The sequence below is a fragment of the Chiroxiphia lanceolata genome, chromosome 2 (genome assembly GCF_009829145.1).
Source record: "Chiroxiphia lanceolata isolate bChiLan1 chromosome 2, bChiLan1.pri, whole genome shotgun sequence".
Classification (NCBI taxonomy): domain Eukaryota; kingdom Metazoa; phylum Chordata; class Aves; order Passeriformes; family Pipridae; genus Chiroxiphia; species Chiroxiphia lanceolata.
Window position 1 is genome coordinate 14750786 of NC_045638.1, and position 21145 is coordinate 14771930.

A 21145-nucleotide genomic window follows, 5' to 3' on the forward strand; every position below is an offset into this window, starting at 1 on the left:
GGCATCCAGTGTTTTTTGTTCCAGAAGGTAACACTGGCATCCTACCAACTGCAATCATAGCACTTCAGATTCTCGCTCAAGGAATGGAAAAGGTCTTGAGGGCTGAAAACCCCTCTAATTCCATGATTCAAAAGTGCTTCTAAGCATGTACTTATATCCATCCTTAATCAGGACAACATTTAAGCAGTTGCTCTCAAGTATATTCTTTTCTGCTTTCTTTAAAATGGCCGAGGGTTGTTCGGTATAAGATGATTGGAGTGGCAAGGGAGGCTGGTAGGTAAGAACTGCAGCAGCTGAAAGAACCAGCAGAGAACATAGCTGTGAGGATTATTAATGTACCATAAGCAACCTATTTTTGAGTTTATGGACTCCCATTGATCTCTGGAGGAGCTTGCACTCTAAAAATAACCTGCTTTTGGGAGCTGGGACAGAAGGAATTGGAGCCGGCCAGTGGGAGGTCTGAGTGGGTTGGAGCATCACAGGGAGATAATAGAGGGTCCGGTGACTGCAAAGGGAGTTCAGGTAGCAATTATAAGCAACTAGAGAGTATACCTGAGAGAAAGATAATATTATTACCAGGTGTTAAAATAGCACTGCTTGCAAGCAGCATGCTTTAGACAAAATTTAAGAACAGTGGGCTTGATTTTCCTCAGCCCCTGAGCACTGGGGCAACGTTTATCATCATGGCAATTTGATTTCTTCTGCATTTGGATGGCAAGTAGCAGAGTTCTAGGGAGCTATAGGTACTTTGGGTTTTTTTTTGCTCCCTCTGCTAACTAACTAGTCCTGTAGGCACATGGCCTCCTGGAAGACCAAAAGTCCTTTGGCTAGAGCTGCTATGACTGAGTCGAGGCTGGAAGAACTGGACACACATCACACAGCAGATCTTTCGGGGGGTCCAGTGCCTTGTGAGAGACCTGTGTCATGGGATGGGGGAAGAAGAGAGGTGCTTGCTCCACTGTCTGGGTTGTGATGCCAGTTGGGACCTTTCAGCTCTGAGGTCATAAAGGTATTCAGTGATATTAATATTAATTTCACTGGCATTTGGGTGTGAAAAGTTTGGGAACTATGAGGAAACAAAGGAGGGACAAAGGAGTATTTGAAGAAAGGGAGCATGTAGCTAAAAGTAATCCCAGCAGCCAGATTACTTGGATTGTTAGCAACACGGTGAGACATTATATAACACCTTGTTGTTTTAGTTTGTAAACTCTCTTAGCAGTTCCACAGCTAAGCAGGGGCAAGCAGGAACCTTGTACCTGGCCCATGAATCTACCATGGCCCTTGTGAGTGGAGGATAGCTTCCCTTGGAACAGACAAAGGCTCTTCCCAGATTTACAGACTGCCTGAGCCTTGAGGGAACCTCTGGAGACCATTCAGTCCAACTCCCTGCTCAGGACAGAGTCTTTACTCAGAACCATGTCCAGTTGGATTTTGAATATCTCTAAGGATGCAGTCTCCACAACCTTTCTGGGCAACCTGTGCCAGTGTTTGACCACTCTGATGGTAAAAAAAGTTTTGTTTACTATTTAGATGAAATTCCCTGTATTTCACTTTGTGTCTGTTGTCTCCTGCCCTGTCACTGGGCATCAGTGAGCAAAGTCTGTATCTTCTTTTTACCCAAGGGCTTTGTGCTCTTCTTTGCATTACTGAGATCCTTGGGGGCTTGATGTGCACAACACAGGACAGTTGGCATTAGGAACTCAGGAAATAAGGAAAGGCTAAACTACTTGGAGAAGATAAGCATGGAGCTCCCATGCAGGGCAGATGCCTTATCCAGGAGGACGCCAGCAGAAAACACAGCCTTACCATCTAAGATGCTGAATCTTTTAGAAAGGTATCAAAAAAAAAATCATGTAATCCTAAAAACCAGAATGCGAAATTACAGCTGCCCATCATGACACAAACCTGCCCACAATGTATTTGGAGGCAGAAACTACCAGTGGCCTATTTCAGCAGAAGGATCAGAAAACACTTGTGACACCAAGGACCCCACTATGCTCAGATGAGCCTGATGTGCCCTGAACACTCTTCCTCCCAATCCCAGGCTTGAGCACTTGACTTCAATTATAGCCAACAATGTTTTATCCACACACCACTTGAAAACAGCCACCCTGTTTTATTCAGGAACAGGCACAGAACAGTTTGAAAGAGAAAGGAGAATAATCCTGAATGCTGAAGCACTGGGAGGATGTGTGTAGGCAGGCGGTAATTACATAGGACAGGATTACACGTGCATGCATATCCCAGGGAGCCATCAAACACAGCCTTAAAGTTGGATTTTGTTACCTAGGATTACCTGATTGGAAGGAAATTTCAGCTGAAACAGAAGAGTGCACTGCCTTACTGAATCTGGCTATGAAACAGCTACATTGTTTGATTGCTAATGCCCACAGAGAGTGCTAGTAGCTCTACATGTGGTTTTATGACCTCTTCACTGCAGAAAATGACACCCCTTCACTTTTTTTCAGGACAAGTTAATTAACTTTTGACTTCTTTATTCAAAAGTTGACAACACATTCAAGCAGTCAGTGTAAGTAATGCAAGGTTTCTCTTAATAGCACCTCTCTTCTCCAAGGAAGTGTTTCTTCTGAAAGCGTTTCTTCTGAAATCTCAGCCTTCTGAATGTCCCTCCAGTATTTGTTCAGATGTGCAGAGCCTACACATATTCAGGAGCACAACAAAAGCTCACTTTATGTAACACATCACGAGATATAGAATTTTGTCATTTTTTTCTCTGTCCTGTGACTTTTTCTCTATTTTCTAAACATACGTTAAAAGTTCATGAGTTCAATAAAATTTACCAAAAATAGAGATATTCCTCCACCTCAAATACTCACATCTTAGCTGATTAAACATATATGCTGACCTTTTGAAAGTTAATTGCAAAACCTATTTTACTCAATATTGCACTGTCTGGAACCACCAATATCAACAGCAACCACTGGTATCTCTTAACTTCAAAGAGGACAGAAATAGGCCCTATGCTTGGCTTCAAATTAGCTGTGACTATGCAGGAAAGAGTCACTGTAGATAGGTCAAAGGAGATTGCTGATCATTCCCCAGACAGCAGCTAAGCACTCCCCCCACCCTGCCCTCAACTTTGCTTTAGATAAATAAATACATTAACTCTAGTGGGATTTATGCAAACGACACAGAAAATACTTTGCTACTATGTCTAGAATACTGTCCTCAGTGCAGTTCAGTCATGAGAATTAAAGTAGAAATAGGAGAGGAGTGGAGCTGTGACAAAAGTAGTTACAGGAACATATAAACTACCAAAAGAAGAGAGACTGAAAATCCCCAAGACTGTTCAGTTTGGACAGTAGACAAAGACTGAGGCTTACTTACCAATAAGGACTCTAATGGGCAGAAAGAGAAGGTAAGAGAAGAGGATAACAAAAGCAGTTAAAAACCCCCCCATATACATATATGCTTATCAGTGAAGAGAATTTACAGGTAAAATTTTGATTTTTATAAATTGATGCTTTAAAGGCCTGAGCTCTTAACAGAGTCATGAAGTTCCATCAGATTTGGAGAGTAGGTGGAAAAATCTATTGGATCACAAAGATTTGTATTCCCTGAGCTTGGTTGTAAACAAGTACAGTCAGCGAGAGCAAAATTGCAGGTGTGGGGAGTGTACTCCACAACTTACAGGTGCTTTTCTGCGTGGTCTGAAAATACACGTGAGTGCTTGGATAATGATTAATTTCTGGTTTTGTGTTTGTCACACAGGTCTGACAAGTGAAATCGAATGGATTCCAAGGAATGGAGATAATTTGAAATTTTTTATATATTTGTATGAAGACTATGAACTTCCTAACTGTTCAGTATCCCATAGGAAGCATCCTCTTTGTACATTTATATCAACACTTTCTTGTTGTCCATTTTGTTTAACATAGGAAAGTACTGCTGAAATAAAACAGACCACAGCAACTAGCAATGAATGTGTATATGTACAGGAATGATTTTGACCTGAGAATGGGGAATAGTGTAACTTGAAGTTGGAACAAAAGTAGAATAAATACTTTCTAAAAATATAATACTATTTGCAATTAATTTGGTTTCTTTCTTTTTGAAAAATGTCAATGTGGACAGAGTTTTAAAATTATTTGACAAAATGCAGAATGAATGAGGAGTGTAACATCTCATTTCCTGTTGTGTACTCCTGGTTATAGAAGAGGAATCATGTATCATGTGTAATAAAGGAAATGAAAATATTAAAAGAGATGGTCTTTCTGATGAGTTTAGCAAAATTCTTCTTTTGTTGTAGAGCCAAAGTGTTTCTTTTTCTTGAGAATCTAAAATACACTGATGTTCTGATACTTATGCATCACCTTTACTTTATACAATGAAAATACAAGATGGAGTTAGCTGAGAGAAAACTTGTTTATTCAAATAAACAAGTCATCTAGCTTTGATGGAATATGCTCATGAATATAGGTTGAAGGATCATTATCTTGAAAAACCCAAATACAAAGAGGACACTGGAATATGGATGCTGGGCAAAATTCATGTGTTATCACAGCAATTCTTACATAGAATAATTAATCCTTGACTCTTGTTTTATATGGACTGTAAATAAAAAAAAGACTGTTCAATGCATATTCTATTTTTGAAAATAAGATCTTATTGCTGGAGAAATTTAATACACTGTGTCTCCTTGGTCTCTCATGTTATTTACTGCAAAGGGATATAAGGAGATGTTTTTTAATAATATTCTTCTAATGTTGATTGAAACTGTTCTACATGCTCTGAAACTCTCTGCCTGGCTCTTGTTTATTCAAATAAAATAAAGATAACCATTCTGGTTAGAAAACAGATTTCAAGGTGAATATTGCTTATGGCACCAATTTAAGTTTTGTTGCCCCATGAGATAACACAAAAGCAAACAGATAATATTTTTGAATTTTAAGTTTTCACATATTTGCAATCTTTTGTACAGGAAATTAGAGAGGAACTCTACTCCTTGCAGCTCAATTAAAAGGACATTCTTGTATTGTTTACTTTGAATATGCAATACCAACATTGGTTACTCTCCTACTACATCCTTATGTGTTCATGGTTGATTTCCCTTAATGCATTCCTTGGAGGTGAACATCCCTGAAAGACAAGTTGAAATGGAAGTGCAAAGAGATGGAATGCATCAGGAGCATCTTTCATTTATATACCAATAAGATTAACATTCAATTATTTATTCAATTAATTATTCAATCAAAAACTAACAACTTCCCCCAACACTGCATTATCAGTCACTGATATTGAATTACATTGGTCCTGCCAGCATGGAGATGATAAAAAGGAGAAAACACACAATCCCTTGATCCAAAAGCATGAGTCAAGGCCTCAGCTTTTATTATTCTTTAGTCACTTTAAAAATTATCATTTCAGAGAACAGCTGAAAGGTAAAGCCTCATTTTCCCCCTCCTTTCATAGATAGGAAACTTCATGGTGTAAATTCCAGGAGATGGGGAGAGCTGGGACCACATCCCAGTCATCACATCTGAATGTGTAGGTGAAAGAAAAAAAAACATCCCTGACAGAGAAGTGTTGTTCTTTTGCCAGGTTTCAACTTCTTGTTCCCAAATGGGGAGGTACCACCAGGAGCCACTGAAACATTTTAATAGTGAGGAGGCACCAGGCAGAGACAAAGAATATTTTTTCTGAACTTCATCTTCGTTTTAAATGAAAATTCAAAATATAAAATAATTTTAGACTCTCTTGAAGCTGACAGCTAATGGCGAGTGGAGATCAGTGAGAACCCTGAGTTAGATATTAGGACTACAAGAAATCCTTAATAAAACAAGAAATTAGAAATTAAGCACTAGAAAAAATGGAGGCTATGAGGGCTCTCTGTGTCTCAGCTAGCAAATTGTTTACAACTGGTCTGAACCATCATGTGATAGTGATGTTATTTTTTATTTAAGCCTTATTAAATGGTCTGACTGTAGGGCATACACAGACCAACGAACGATGGCCCAAACAACTCTGCATATTACTTCTGGCATGGGAAATTCTGTCCCCCAGATGTTAGATTTTGGCACACATTTAGGGAAGGATTGAGGTCTTACAACGAAGCATGAGCACAGAAACATATAACATCAGATTATGCTAAAACCATGTGTATTTCATGTGGTTACATGGCAGCTTTTATCAGTTTGAGCCAAACTCACTGACAGGTGTATACTAACACCTCAATAATGAGATGATACATGACCACCCCCAGATAGTGGAGCCAGGTCAATGGTTGTAATCAAAATAAATAGTTATCACAACTGAACCAGAGAGAGAGAAACTCTCCTCCATCCCATAACCCCTAACCTGCTTAATGGGGAACCCATGAAATAAAACTGGATTTCACCATCACCCCTGTGCTCTGGTCTCCATATGGTGCTGATGTGACAGTACTGTCCCTGTGTCATCAAGCACTGTGCATATAAGGTGTGTGCATATAACACACCCAGTTTTGGGTTCTTTTTGTCCTAATGCCAAAAAAGAGATTTCTTTAATAAAGAGAAATGGATCAACTGTGTGGTGGCAACATGTTCTTTTAGAAAAACAGAAATAGTTGTCATGCGGTGCCCACAGCAAAGGCTTTAGTCTGATGAGATAGCAAGATCCCAACACATTTGGTAAGAGGCTTTTAATTGTTTGCCAGTGAACAAAAACACACTCTAATGATTTTTCTGATCATCTGCAGAGAAATAATCCAAACACATTTAGTTCAGAGGTAAAGATAAAGGTAAAGTTATAATAAAAATTACTGGTACCTACAAATTTCTGTGAGTTTGAATGTATTTCCATTGGTTACTCTGGTTTAATCACTTCAAATTAAAAGATTATATTGCTTCTGCATTTCTAAGACAAATAGTGTCGCCTTAAAACTCTGGAGGCTTGGATTAATGCATTAACTTGAATTATAGAACTAAACTGGCAATTCTGCCTTTTCTCTGGTGGTGTAAGCTAGTAATAAAAGCAAGTAGTAAAAAAAACCAAACTAGTAAAAGTGAGGCCCTACTGTATTGCTTTACTTACTGTATGAGTAAAACATCTGCAGTTACATGCAACTGTGTTCATGCATCTGAATACCCAAAATCAAAGTCTGGAGGCACAGTTCATTGAGTTCAATGGCATCTCACCAGGACCGTGCTCAGTGCAATCACAAGGGTGATAAAGAAGGTCCTTTTATTTATCTCTTGTTTCTTGCAGTCAATAAATTATTTATGAGAAGACATAATGAATATCTGGCCATTATTTATTATAAGAAATTGTTGTTGAGAGAAGAGACTCACAGAAGGCTTTCCACGGAAAAGAGTTGTATCTTTTCTTTAGCTTCAGGGGCAAAATATTGAAACAGTTTTCTTTTGCCCTTGTGACTAAGTTTCAGTTTCTCTAATGTGTGCATATTTAATTTGAGTTTTTGCAGATTAAATAATACGCTTGGCAAAAAAAATCCTGATTTTGGTATATGAGCTGCCTAGTTCTACTGGTGCATGAATAACTAGAAAGAAAACTCCCTCTAAATCCAACTCTTCAGTCCTCAGAAAGTACTGCAGTCCCAAGATAAAATGTTTTCTAGAGACAAAAAACTAAGGGTTGGATATAAGGATAGTTGAACCTGGCAAAATCCAGTTTTCCTGTGTCTTTGGAAGCAGTCTGAAGCCACTAATAAAATAAGCACACCTATTCATATATTGTGCTTCACACTATGTTACTTTGCAGTAATCTATGAGGTGAATGTTTTCAAAGACGTCCTACAGGAGACTGGTGACTAACTGCAAGTGCAATAGCGAAGTGAGAATGTTCTGGCCCTGATACCAACTGTGGGTTTCATAAGCACTGGAGGATGGTAAATCTTGTCTGGTAACTAATTAAATTTGATTCTGTCTGGATGTCATGCGGTGAAAAGTGATCTAACCCTTTGCTGTATTTTTAGTGAAACTGGAATTAGATTTGTCTTTCTTACAGATGCTGCATCCATAGTAAATGTTTTTTACAGGTACTGCAATAGTTTCTATTGAGAGTAATCTTCATCTAATACAGTGGTTCTTCATCGTCATTTAACACTTTCATAGCTGATCATGTGCAGGGTTGTAATGGGTCATAACAGATCTCTCTTCTAAAAGGAGACTGATAATCCAAGCCCTGACGCGAGTAGGCTGGTGAAAGGTACGTGATGGACTGAACCATGACAGACAAATGCTTAGAGAAGGCCAAAGACTCGAGGACAAACCTTAAGGCCCTTTGTATCCTTATTGTTACTGAACTTAGGAAAACCATCTTGCTCCTTGCTCCCCACCAGCAGTCCTGGTGTGTTCTGAAGTGCTAATTTGGAAATGCTGGATGCATGATGGAGGAAGCGGTGTAGTTTGAATAAATAGGGCTCTACTTCACAGTCTTGCTGGTTGCTGTCACAGTTGCTGACGAGTCTGGCCCTGGTCTGGTGGCTGTACCCAGAATTAGGACGGTCAGGAGAATATCCAGATTTGTGCTTTCCTACAGAAACTAGGAAAGGATCACAAATCCTTAAATGTCTTGTTGCACAGACAGGTAGCAAATGCACTCACACAAAAAAGCAAATAAAGCCCTCTGTCCTGTGAAACACATAGTGTCCTCCTCCTCCCTCTTTCCATGACAGCCATGTGTCACTGGAGCTGGGGTATGGCTTACCAGCCATCTGGCTTTCACAATGTTCTTAGCACTTCTTGCATACTTCCTGCATGCACATCCATGTGCTCATTCTCTGTTTTTATTGCCGAAGGTTAGTGAGGATAAATGAAGGCCTCCAATGCCATTTTCTATGGCCAGTTTAGGTCTCTCAGATAATCTCCTATGAGGTCACCCACCTCTTCTAAATGTCATGAGCACATGTGATCTGAAAGCCTTCACAGTCTGTCCTCATGCCTGAATGGCATCCCAGTGACTCAGGCCCTATCACCTCTAAATGAGGCCACCTCTTAATTCCCTGCTTTGACTGTTTCTCCAATAAAATGCTACTGACCAAAATAAGAGCAATCAAGTGGGGCAGTGCAACAGGTAAGAGCTTTGCAGAGATTGGGGAAATAACACTGGATGGCACCACATAGTTGAGAAAATTCATTCGGCATCAAATTCATATAGTCCTAATACAAATAGGGCATCTGGGCTCTTCCCTAGCCCTTGGGTGGAGAGGAACATCCTCTGCCTATGCCACGTGTCCAGCAAGGCAGCTGAAATCAGCCACGTTCCTGACCAAAACCCAGTGGCCAAGTCATCTGCAGATGCAGATGAAGCTGTGCTGTTTTGCACCATGTATAAAGCTCATGGACCACCAACCTCCACCCGGAAAAGAGCCCCAGCAGATCATGACCTCTAGAGGAGCTTGATTCAGAAAGACATCAGGTGGGACCACAGCCTCTCATACCTCATCCTGCTGGGGTAGTGTCAGGCCAGGCAGGCAGGGGGAAAGGACTGGGTGTCTCTCCTTCCCTCCTCTTACCTCCATCAGGGCCTAAGCTCTGACAGCCTGGTGTCTCCTCTGATTGCCCCCATCCAGCCCGCTTAGTCAAGGCTTCCTGCCCTGCTGTCCTTCAGGGAGCTCCTCACATCTATGGGGAAAAAGCCCAGGATTTCAAGTCCTTCCCCACAAATCTGGGACTGTCCCATCCCTCTGAGGGCTTCTTTATTGTGTCTGTGTTTTCCGCTGTGAAATAATTCTGTCCTGCTTGAGCAGCAAGTGAACCAGCACATTGAGGAGGTGATTTTCCATTGCAGGATGGCATGGTTATTTCAGGAAATGCAGATGTATATCAATGTGGAGGAGGCATTATTCCTCCAGAATTTGGCTCATTGTGTCCCAGCAGTCACACTGGTGTTGCATGATCTGGCAAACCTTTACCAAGGGCAGCTTCCAACTCCTCAAGGGGGTCTCCCTCCTGCACTTCTATTGGCTTGGTATGGGACAGGATGAATCAGACAGAAGAATATGACTGCTGTTAGAGTCTTGCTTATTGATTTTTTTTGCTTACTGATATTTTACATACCTTGCTCCATCTTTTCAAGGAAAAACAACCAAAGGAAAGGGACATTCAAAAATGCAAATTACTAATATTCAGAACGAGAACTATTTCTTCTCTACTAATTTAATCTCAGACAGAAAGCTACCCATTTTATTTATCTTTAGGTCAGGTAGAGGAGAAAAAAAAAAAGAAAAAAACAACTCTGACATCAGCAATGGTAGAGTTAATTTCCATACTACTCCAGTCAGTTGTAAAAAAATGCATTCTTTATGGATTGATCTCAGCAGAAGTGCTCAAGTCATGACATCCCTGGGACGGCAGCTTTTTAAACACCAGTGATGTTGGGCGATGACCTTCCAAAGGCTCTTCCTGTGAAGAGAGGCAGTGCTTTAAGGCAGGCACTTTGCATGCCTTAGTCATGTACATTTTCATATTACTGACATACTTAGTAAATTTTGCAATCGGAGTAATTATGGCGGCTCCAAAGCATCACACACTACCATGCATCCCAGGCTTTTTCCTGTTTAAGGCTTTTGTTTTTCAGCAAAGCACCTCCATTTAGAAAATCACTTGTGTGAATCACCAAGCCCTGAGGACTTTGTTCAGAAGACTTTGTGATTGAATACTTATTAGGAGCAGAAGATCCTTGAGTACAGCCCTCAGAGAGATTCAAAACACCATCTAATTCATCTTTTTGCCTCCAAGCCTAATTCCAGGCAGATTTTTAAGGAATATACTCTTTACAGCACACTTTAAAGATGATGTCATAAGTGATGGCAACCTCACAATCTCCCTAGGCAACCTATCCTAGCCTTTTGTTATCTTTACTGTCAGAAACTCTTTCTCAATTTAAAGTTGTTATTATTGGCCTGCATAAATGTAGCATATATCTGTGATATTACACTTCATGCCTGTTCAGGAAACGTACGACACTCACTAGAGCAATCACATGAGAAAATTAGGCCAACTCTATCAATTTCCATCCCAGAGGTGAGAAAGCAAACCCTGTATTTCCCAGGACATGACTGACCTACATGAAAGGGGCTCTGAAGTGGGGACCTTGGTCTGTTGTGATTTTTCTAGGTCAGATGACAAAAATAATGAGTCTTGAAAGAAAGTGAGCTGGTTCTTGCTGAACCCAAGCAAGAGCTAAAGGATCCCAGTTAGAAGAACTAGTAGTTCCCAGTCATGTGAAGCTTCACCTTCTCCACTGGAGAACAGACCAAAATCAAGGGAAAAAACGAAGAGGATAAATGACTAAAAGTTTAAAAGTCAAACCCAAAACCACTGCACCAGGCAGAAAGTGTAGCTCAGCACACATTTTACTGTCTTCACAAGCTCATCTTCAAACAGATGAGTATGCGGGTGATTGGTGTAACTAGAAATTATGTCATTCAAATGAAAAGAGGATGAAAATAATCAAGGCACAAAATTTGATTATAGCTTCCCCAACAATTCTCCTGATTTGCATTTTCAGTCATGATGAAGTGAAAGGTAGGTATAAGAAATCACGACAAAGCATTTATTGTCTGATTAGGCTTAGGAAATTGAGACTAGTAGCTAAGATGAGTTGAAGCTTTTCTGCAGCTACAGGTTACTACGTGTAGTTGTGTAGGGGATGTTGAAGGACTAAAGCAGTTTTGGAAAACCTGAACCTTTTTTATTCTTAGTACAAACTTTTACCACTAATAACAATTACAAGAAAATCCTCTTAACTCCATCTATACCTTTTAAATAAGAAAGTGATTAGCATCCAACACATCAAACCCTTCCAAAAGGATAAGCAGAATGAAGGTATCTATTTTCATCACTGAACACATATGCTTTTAAAAATAACATGCTGAAATGGGCCAAGTGGAGAAGAACTTTACCCCTCCATCCTTACACATAAGTCAGATAGTGATGCCTGCTTTTATGGCACTGTAGGCTTGCACAGGAAGCCAAGGTTAAATAGTTCAAAGTTGAATAGTTTGGCTCCCCTTGCAGATGGCACTTGTGACCTTTGGAAAACTGTGCAAATCAGAAGCTGGTAGATATTTGTTTCTAAGAGAAACCCAAACAATTAAGAGTAAAAAGATTTATTTACTGCAGTGATTGACAGCAGTGGCCTCATGGGACCGCAGTTTCCAGCACTTTCTGAGTGCTTCTAATGGCCCATTGTGCACAGCACCGTCCTGAGCCAGGTCGGACAGTTTGGTGCCGTCTTGATAACAGAACCACTGCATTTTAGTAAGGAGGAAGGACATTCTCGTGAGGAGCAATGGCCATTAGGATTGTTTAGCTGCCTGAAGGGACCCTGCCCTCTAACTGTGCTTTTTGACTTTGGAAATGCCCTGAACACTTTTGCTTCTGATGTCTTATCTATGCCTATTTATTCTCTTGTCTGTCTTTGTAGATGAGAATTTCAATATATGGAAAAACATGAATGGCCTACGGGAACTTAAGTTCTCTGCAGTACTTCTTTTCTGGAGGTTGTGGCGTATGTTGCAATCCCAGAAACTCTAGAATTGCATATTTTCTCCATTAATTCTTTTCTGAAAATATGGGAAAGGTCAGGAGAATGCCCTATCTGCCTAGCTGAAAAAAAAAAAAAAAAAAAGACCAAACTCTACCTTTTTATCATTTAATGAAACATTTCCAGAAGGTGAGGCAGTGGGAAATAATCACACTTCTGAAGTAACCAAAGTGAAATCAGCAGTAGTGACAGTGTGGGCAGCCATGTAACACTGCTGTCTGAAGACTCTGCTCCTTAAAGCACCAGTGAAAGCTGTAGAATGGGAGCATCCTAGCAGAGATTTTTGCTGCCCTTCCCCATCCTTGCTCAGCAGGGCCTGCTCATCCCATAGAGACCACTGATGTAATATATACACATCAAGAGTTAGCACATTAAAAATAATGTGCTGCATATAGAAACTCACCAGACTCTCCTCTATAGCAGATAAGGGGCTCAGTTGTAAAGGGTCTGATCTTTAAAATGACCTTTATTACAACAGGAACATTGGGAGCTGAATATACCCTGCTTTTAAGTGAGAAAGATGTTATATAAGGCTGAAAAACTAAGGTAAAACAGCTCCCCAAGCTTCTCTATGCTAAGAAAGTTCCATTTCTGCTTCTTCCAGAGTTAGTGGCAAAATTCCTATTGGCTTCAAAGGAATCAAAACCAGCCTCTATTTCCATATAACTCTGTAAACTTTGAACTGAAAAATACTCATTAGATCACAAAGCTCATTTGAAGAAAATTGCAAAATACACCTTCCTGCAGAAGATCTGTCAGACTTCTAACAGCTATTTTATATTGTCAAGGCCAAATAAACCTGCTTGGGGAAAAACAAACAGGTTATTTATATGGTGATTGCTTTCATTTTCTTTTTATAATTTCAACTTACAGCATCTTATCCATAGTCAGGAGTAGTACAAATAACAGGGTGTGCAGTTTGTTTACACAGACTGCTTTTTATTTTACACATAAGCTAGTGTGTGTCTGAAGTGAGTGGATATGGCTACTTCAATGTACCTCCTGAACTGGAGTATTTTCTTTCCAGATAGTGTAATTTCCAACCCCAGAAATGACACTAGGGTGCTGATGTTGGGAAGTATGTGAGAATTTACTTAAAACAATCTATCTTTTTAAAAGCTTTGGCTTAGGCTACTGTAATGAAAGTGCTATACTAGCAGTGCATAGTGTCTCCCTGTGTAGTGATGGGCTGGAAGTGTGCCTTGGGTCTAGTTTTGAAGCTAATATTTTGACTTTTTTTTTTTTTTTAACCAGGGCCATAGGCATATTCGTATGTTATTGTGAGCTAAAGGTGTAGGCAGAGTGATTATCTGCAGCTCTACAAATATAAACGTACTTACATTTTAAAATCAAGTTTTCTTTGTTCAGAGTTGTCATTTGCACAGTGCAAATTAAGGAAATTTGCTTTGTGGTAACTTGCTTGTTGGATCATATTTCAGCAAAGAGGAAGACTAGAACAGGTTGAAAGGTGGGAAGCGATGATTGCACACTCTCAAGATTGTCAACTTTGGCCTAAACTAGTGTATTGCTGTCATTACATGACCTCAAAAAATATTAATAATGTCATTACTTGTAATTTTAAAGAATTTGAAGCATAAATATTTATTTTTAATCTCCTACCCCTTTCAATGGTAGGATATCAAACTTACACCATTGTAACCACGTCTCTCATTTAACTTCAGCTCTCATTAGCATCCTTCTCTTTGACATGACTGCTGTTGTGATCAGAGAAGGTTCCTTGGTATCAGCACTGCTTCCTTGAGTGGAGGAGGAGGATGCAACTGTACTAGTTTTGTGTTTGTGAGGACTCAGGATTTTCTGGAAGAAGCGTGGCATCCTGCTGAGGCATATTCCCCACCCTCACTCCCATAGCCACTGTCTCTTTGCTGCAGTAGGAGTTTTGCCAGTCCTCCTGAGTGGGCATTTCTGGCTGACCTGCATTACTCAGGAGGGTGTGTGCTTGCCTCAGCTGCATTGCTTGGCACCTCGGCAAGGCTGGATTGGTGCATCCAAGGGCTGCTGACTTCTAATGTGAGACAAGTCCCATGGTTCTGCTAAGACCTAGTGCACTTGAGGGATGGGCCACCTGTAAGACCAATGGATAAGTAAGTCTTGCAGTACTGGTAAGGTGTTTTGGTCTTAGACGTTTCACACTTCATGTTACCTCCCAAAGGGTTTCACATGTTTCAAGTCTGTTTTGTCCTCTTTGCTTGCTTTTCTCTTCACCTGTCTACAATTTAATTTCTTTGGTGTGACAGAAGAGCTGACATAGAGCAATGACTTCTCCACTTAAGGCAAAATCTAAGGGGCCCCTGAAAACTCTGCTATGGTAGCAGGAAAATGATGCTGCACTGTCATGCCAGGTGCACACTGCCAGGGCTCAGGGCATAACCACTTCCTTCAAGAGTCACTTATGTCAATCCTTATCTTAGACAGATGAGACCAAAATAAACTTGCTGAATACAGAAGTCAGTATCTCTACATCTTTCAAGCTGGTTTGTGCACGACTTTTTCTGGGCAGGCAGACTTTTCCTCACTTCTGTGAGGAAATAAATATTTGTATTATTGCTGGCATAAGAACTCTAAAAGGGAATAAAAATGAGTACATTAGCTCTTGGAGAGTGCCCTGGGGATAAGAGGTTTGGCTCTCTGCTATCCACAGCTTATATACATACCCAGTTTGCATCCAGATCACCAGGGAAAGAGGGGAGATGACTGAAGCCAGGGTCTGCTAAGACTGGCCTGGAGAAAAAACCCTGGCATATATAGTCCAGTTCCTGTAACTACCCTAGAAATTTCTTTCAGGAGTGGAATTTAAAGACTGTATCTGGTGTGCAGGGAGATGTCTCTCTTCCTATTTGGTGAGCAAGGCCACAAGTACCTTCTGCCATATGGTCTGGTTCTGAGATCAGCCTGACAAATGATTGGTGAGGCTTGCTAGTCACGCACCATTCAGTAATTCATGAAGGTTAGAACAGTAAATAAAACACATCCCATCGATACCTTTGACGCACTCCAGCATGGTTTTATTCAGTCAGAAGTCATAAAGAAAAATGCCCTCTACAAACCTGGTGCTTTGTCATCCATCCTTTATCCTTCAAGCACATGCCAACTCATTCCAGCTGCACTTCACTCAGTGCTAGGCCCTGGGTGCTCTCCCACTCTCAAACCTGAGAGCCTGTGAGCAAACGAAGAAGGACCAGCAGGTGTAGATGGAATCCTTTCAGTCCCGAGGATAAGCCTGAGAGTTACAGATCACGGCAGGACTGAGTCCAAGTCACTAGGTAACATGCTGCTGCTGCTAACAATAATGACAATGACGATGACATAGTGTACAGACTCTAGGAACACTTTTAGTGATAAGCTGAGTGCAGACATCAGGCTGTCATCGTCTCAAAGAGTAACAGCGCTAACAGCAGCTAATTACACTGTAACCTTTGCTAACCAACAGTCTATGTCTTAGAGAGCATTTGCTTGAACGTGAATTACGGAATCAAAGAGGATGGTAGAGCTGAATCCTAACCAGCTTATGTGTAAAGCACCTTGATTTCAGAGAGATCTTATCAGTCTGCAGCTATATAGTGTCCCAATAGAGAAAAATTTGTGTTTTCTCCTCTGTGGTCCCAGAGCACCTGTTGTTCCTTACCTCTCTATCCCCATAAAAACGAATCCTCATTCTAGTTACAAGGAAATGCATTAAAAGACCATCGAACCATGGGGACCCAGTCTCCATTTCCTTATCATTTTCTTAGACCTGAGGTGTGTATCCCAGTTATACTGGTTTTGTACTGGAAGCACGCATCACCACAGAAAACATGTCAGAGTGGACTAAGTTACCTGCAGTGGGGACAGATCTGGGAGCTGCTGTGGGTGGGTATATCCAGTGAAAGCCCAGCCCTCCTGCCATTAGTGGTCATACAGCCTGAAGCTGCAGCTGTTGCCACTACATGTACTTAAGCAAATAAAGTTTGGAAATTCAGTTCAACCAGCCCCAAAGTCTTTGGGAGGCAGGAGTGTTGCATGGGGGTCAGAAATCTTGCTTTTGTAGCAGGGGGGCTTCCACACATGCAGAAGTGACCGATGAGCAGAGCCACTTCAGTTAGGGCTGCACGTGTCTTTGCTGAGCAAAGGCAGCAGCCACAGGTGGCTGTGGGTGTCCCTGAGCTGGATGCAGAGTGAAGGCACTCCTGGGCAGGGGCTGCAGGTCCCTCTCTGCCCCACCAGCAGCACAGGCAACGCTGGCTGCCCAGCAGGGGAAAGCCAGGGCTCAATGTAGAGCATCTCTGGTGCCACCTGGCCATCACAGGAGCAGGTGAACTCCAAGCAGCCTTCCATCCTCAGCTGTGAAGTGCTGTGAAGGCCATTAGTACATCTGCTCTGAAATGGGCTCATTAAAATACACATTCTCCTTCATTATCCTGCAGCTGCAGTGCCTGACTCATCCCACTGCAGTCGCTCTGAAACAGGAATCCAAGTTAAAAACTTTTCCAACTCGTTTTTTGTTCACCAGGGAAGCTCATGTCTAATCCATTGAGAGGGCAATGGAAGCTGTAACATCTGTCTTCATGGGAGGCAAATGAAAGGAAACCTGAAAAAAAGGAAGAGGAAGTAAATGAGGCACTGGCTGATTGGAAGCCTGTTATTTCAGTCTGTTATTCCAGTTTGACACAGGACGCTTTCTCACACAGGTGTAGTTAGTGCTAGAATAACCCAACTGGGACATGGCCACCCCCAAACCAGGAGTGCCAATCATATTTCCTCCTTTATTCCTCTTTTCCACTGCCATGCAGCCATGGCTTAGCAGATGTGGTCTTGCAGCAGGCTTTGGCTGGGATCCCTGCTCTGACTCCTGCTCGCGCTAAACCTCTCTTCTACCCAGTGGCAGATGGAGGCTTGCACTCAGACAAAGCTCTTGTTGCCAGCAGTGTCCCCAGACACAGACTCCTCTGAGGTGGCACGTGGATGGATATAGTGTGCTGAGGGTCTGCAGACTTCTCTGGTGGGTTGGTGGGTGCACTGCCTCATGCTGATTTCCTGCTCCCTCAGCTCACAGGGACAGAGTGTCCTGGTGGGCACCACTCAGACAGTGCTTAAAGCCACATGCATCTCCAGCCTCCCCCTGCCAAAACGGAAACCCCACGACCTAAACCCACCTCATCCAAGCTGCTAACTTGCTTTTGCTTTTATAAACAGATATGATCTCACCAGATATTGCGTTTAGCTGCAAGAAAATTCCTGCCTCTTACTGTTTTGTTCTTGAGGACTGCTTTCCTCAGCTAAACATCCTTTGCTTTAAATAGATGGGCTGACCCAAATACTATTGTGAATGATTATTCAAGGATGAAGAACAGACTCTAGTCCAAAGATTTTTCCAAGACAATTTAAATCAATACAGTCTTTCTGATTAGTAGTTTCTAGAAAACCTGTATGCTACATCATCCCTATTACATTCATAATTTTTCTCACTTTTGCTATATTTGTTCATGCGGTACATTATGGAGCACCCTAAGCATTTATTCTCTTGTCCTCCAGACTCAACTAATTTCTTTTGGAACAAAATGTAGCTTAGAAATCATCCGCTGTGGATTTCTGTAATGAATATTTTACAGTAAGCCACTTATTACTAATGAGTCTAATTTTACTTGTACAACTCCTTCTATAATTTGACTCTTAAAAAAATAATTGGGAAATTTACAATAGTAGCTGAATTGTTTATTAACTGATGGCCTACTTGCAATATTAAACTGAACACGTCATTGCAATTTGGGCCATTTTTCAGCTTTGTATAAGAAAAAAATAACTGCAAACATGGAAGCCAACATTTTCCACAGCACACCTCTGACTATTCTTTTTTATTGCAGACCACCTAGTGTAGTAGAGCAATGACTTGAACAGAAAATATACTGAAAGCCTGAAGTCTAAATCTAAAGTCTAAATGATACACATGATTAAAAATATATTATCTATTCCCAACAAATCAACATCATTGAAACACTAATATTTTCCTAATTTTAAGTACCATCTAATGAGTCAAACATTAGTTCTGATCTTCCAAATTGCAGCCGAGGAGAATAAGAACATGGTTTGACTACATCCCACCTTGTGCTAGATCTCTTGCTGAGATCCGTAAGTTAGCTGTTTAGTCACTGTCTGCTCTCTTATTAATGGACATTAAATATTCCTCCAAGGGTGCTGAAGAGCCGAGCTGCTGCCTGAAGATAATTTGTCTGTTGACAAAGGAGGGTCTTGGCTGAGCAGGCTCCCTAGTTAGACAAGGCTAACTGCCTAAAAATGGAGCAGGGAGAAAACTCATTTTGATAATGATAATCTTTTTTTTTTTGTCACTCTAGAGCAGGGAACTGGAAAGGATGTGACTTCATTTCAATTATAAGCCAAAGAAAAAAAAAATCTCCAGACAAATAAACAACTTTATAAGGATCATTATTCTCATTACTTCTATTAGCCCACTTCCCATGAAGATGAAGCAGGTCTGAGAGGGAATAGCACAACAAATCTGCTTATCCGGCATTGGTATTAAATCAGTTCAGTGAAATCAGCGCCAGCAACTGACCTGTATAAATGGCAGCCCATGTATGGAATTCATTTGAAAAGCAAGGTTTGGTTAACACAGGTTTGGTTAACACAGCATCACTCTGGGGACAGGAAGGGACGTTCAGATTGAGCATTGTTTGGCCTCACTGAAGTGACAGAGCTTGCAGTAGGAGCTGTGCTGACACCTCACAAGTGCCAGCAAAGTCAGTGTAAGGTTGATCAATACCTGGCCTGGCCTTTCTGAGGGAGAGGAAAAGGCACATTGTCTGGGAGTGCATCACTTGGTGGGGGAGTTAATACTGGCTGCTGCTGGCAATACCCTCAGTTGGCCAAGCCATACTTCTGACCTCTTTCTGGTACACCTGGATCCAGGGGAAGCAGGATTTAAATACATATACTCAGTCCCAGCTACTATGCAATACCAGCATACACCCTCTAGCACCTCTGGTGAGCTGTTGGACATGGCTCAAGAGTAGAAGACCAGCCTGGTTTCTGTGCATCAGATGGGTGTCCTGTGGCAAGGGTCTCTCCCTTTGGTGGGTCCCCAGCCAACTGCTCAGACAGTGGGTCACCTCTGCTGCATTGTGGGTTGGGGCACTACATCTGCTTGGGAGGTCACACAGTGAGGGAGGCCGAGGGCCTGACCTGGGCCAGAGAGACCTCTCTGCTGTTCTATTTTTGGATTTTCCTCATTCCTCTTTGTGCATCACTTCCTGGCTGTGTCACCTCCCAGCCTCCCACCTCAGAGCAGTCGTGGTAGCACAAGTGAAGGGCTGATAGAGGATAAAGTCTGTTGGTGAGGAGGAGGTGATGCCAGGAGATGCATATGCCAGAACTGCTGCCGAAACACTCCTCAAACTCAGACCTGTGCTGTGGGTGCAGCCCCTGTGCTCCCCTGCCTCACCTCCAGGCTCCCAGGGAAACTGCGATGGCACAGCAACTGCCTGCTGTTTGAAAACAGCAGAGGTTTATCTGCACCTCGTGTTATTGAAATCTGGTACCTTATGGGGTTAAAATGGGGAAAGTAATATCTCTAGAAATGGGAGCATTTAAGGCCTGGTCTCTCATCAGAGGACATATAACTGCTCAGGGGTGACAGAGGTACCTGGTCTCTGGTCTCTACCTCCCAAACAGGAAAGCATCAAACAGAAGCTTGTTTGCACAACTTTGCTAACATCTGAAATATCTTAGCATCATCCCAACTTGGACATAGGCAAAAACACTGGGAAAAAGAAACAAGCATCCCTTTTCTCCTTCATTACTACTGCCCATACATGTCATTTTGCTAGCAAAGGGGAAGATCTTTTAATAAAATCCCCATTTATGGTCTATAATGTCATTATAGAAAGTGGATTCAAGCAGGAAATCAATTTTCAGAACTATACAGCAATGAAGAACAATGTTTTTGTAGTCTTTCCTGACAAACAGAGCAGATCATGTGCAGGTATCAGTCTGCTTAGCAAGACAGTTCAAGCTCACTAGAACAGTCATACAGCATGCACGATCCACATTAGGATCCAGTCATCTCCGAAACAGCCCTTGATTACAGGGGTAAGCCAAAATTTCATGACACCACATAAAGAAATATAAGCAAATACAGTAAAAAGGCTTTACCTTGGGCTTGAGCAAACGGTGGTATTTTTCAGTCCTGTGGGATCTTCTTTTGCCCCCAGGTCTGCTGGCTTACGATGCAGAGAACTTATCTGGCATTTATCAACCCTGGCAAAGTTTGCAAGTCCTGAGGGTGTTTGATTTGGAAAGAAAGGTGTCAGGAAGAGATTCCTGAACATCTGCACCCAGAGTTATGCAGAAGAAAAAAAGAAAAAATAAAAGCAAGCTTTAAGAGGTCAGAATGTGTAGCCTGCCCAGAGCTGCTATTCCTGGTAGAAATTAGATCCTGAAGTACCCAGGTGAAAATCAGGGATAATCCCTGTGTAAGTGTTTCTAATTGGGACAAACTAAAAGTGAGAAAGCTGAGTGAGACAGCTCCAGCCCATCCCTGGGGGTTCCAGGTTTGTTCCCAGCTGTTAACTGAGAGCACAATTATGCAAAGCCTCCTCTATAAACAGATTTTGGTTTATTA

At 41.6% G+C, this 21145-nt stretch overlaps 1 protein-coding gene and 2 long non-coding RNA genes across 5 annotated transcripts in view; 1 reads left to right on the plus strand and 2 right to left on the minus strand.

Moving 5' to 3' along the window:
• The window catches only part of SMPX (small muscle protein X-linked), a 41296-nt gene extending 36480 nt beyond the window's left edge, over positions 1–4816 (plus strand). For both annotated transcript variants that reach the window (XM_032678978.1, XM_032678979.1), the window contains exon 5: positions 3733–4816. The gene's annotated coding sequence lies outside the window, so the exon portion shown is untranslated. The remainder of the gene's footprint in view (positions 1–3732) is intronic.
• A 157-nt stretch (positions 4817–4973) lies between these two features.
• Positions 4974–10781, minus strand: LOC116783460. Its single transcript, XR_004355694.1, has 3 exons — positions 10566–10781; positions 9476–9584; positions 4974–5100 (listed from the first exon to the last, which is right to left on the minus strand). It is a non-coding gene; the product is annotated as an uncharacterized LOC116783460 (long non-coding RNA).
• A 4220-nt stretch (positions 10782–15001) lies between these two features.
• Positions 15002–21104, minus strand: LOC116783459. Of its 2 annotated transcripts, XR_004355693.1 has the most exons (4): positions 20677–21104; positions 15579–17098; positions 15186–15252; positions 15002–15049 (listed from the first exon to the last, which is right to left on the minus strand). It is a non-coding gene; the product is annotated as an uncharacterized LOC116783459 (long non-coding RNA). The 2 variants fall into 2 exon arrangements; XR_004355692.1 differs by lacking the exons at positions 15002–15049; positions 15186–15252 and having other exon boundaries at positions 15513–17098.
• Between the last annotated feature and the right edge of the window lie 41 nt (positions 21105–21145).